At 40.4% G+C, this 680-nt stretch overlaps 1 long non-coding RNA gene across 2 annotated transcripts; it reads right to left on the reverse strand.

Annotated features, from left to right (window-relative positions):
- On the reverse strand, positions 1-674 carry LOC117152524. 2 transcript variants are annotated; one of them, XR_004462916.1, is made up of 3 exons: positions 539-674; positions 214-474; positions 1-78 (listed from the first exon to the last, which is right to left on the reverse strand). It is a non-coding gene; the product is annotated as an uncharacterized LOC117152524 (long non-coding RNA). The 2 variants fall into 2 exon arrangements; XR_004462915.1 differs by lacking the exon at positions 539-674 and having other exon boundaries at positions 214-532.
- Between the last annotated feature and the right edge of the window lie 6 nt (positions 675-680).

Consider the following 680-nt stretch of genomic DNA (forward strand, 5'->3'; position numbering starts at 1 on the left):
CTCCTTGGCCAGTTCCATCAGCTTCTCCAGAGAAAACTGGCGCGCTCTACCTCCTTGTACTTCACCGTTTGCTAACATCTTAAAAAGAAAATAATGCTCCACTAAGAATTGGATGGATGGAGAATTGATTGATGGAAATGGAGATCACGATCCATCAGTTAAGAATTCCGATTTTAGAAATTACAATTAAAAGTGGCCCAGTTATTTGCTTACGTCTGGTATTTTCACCATCTGGTCTATCCGATGTTCTGAACACCGTCGAATTAGCATAAGGATCACAGTCGATCAGAGAAAATATCGTCAAGATCTCATCTCACGCAAAATGTGGTCTACCGACACGGCCAGTGCCTCCAGGTTCACCAGTTTCACGATTTGGTCCAGCGATTTCTTCACTTTACACTCCAAAGATACGATAGTCCTTGATTGCTTCATTTTCGTGCCTCGTGTTTGCCATTTGAACAGCGGCTTCGTGTCCTATAAAATTCTAATATTTCTTCGATTAAATTGAATATGTATATGTATATATCAATATGCTTACTTGCTCAATGGCACGCCACGTGCTTTCATAATTCAATGTGATGAATTACATCGTGTTCCAAGGTACATCTAATAGAAAGTTTGGAATTTTCTTCGTCCATTCACGCGGATGTATCAGCGGTTACCTGCCCAGTCAATTTTTT

The sequence above is a fragment of the Bombus impatiens genome, unplaced genomic scaffold, assembly GCF_000188095.3.
Source record: "Bombus impatiens unplaced genomic scaffold, BIMP_2.2 scf_5411, whole genome shotgun sequence".
Classification (NCBI taxonomy): Eukaryota; Metazoa; Arthropoda; class Insecta; order Hymenoptera; family Apidae; genus Bombus; species Bombus impatiens.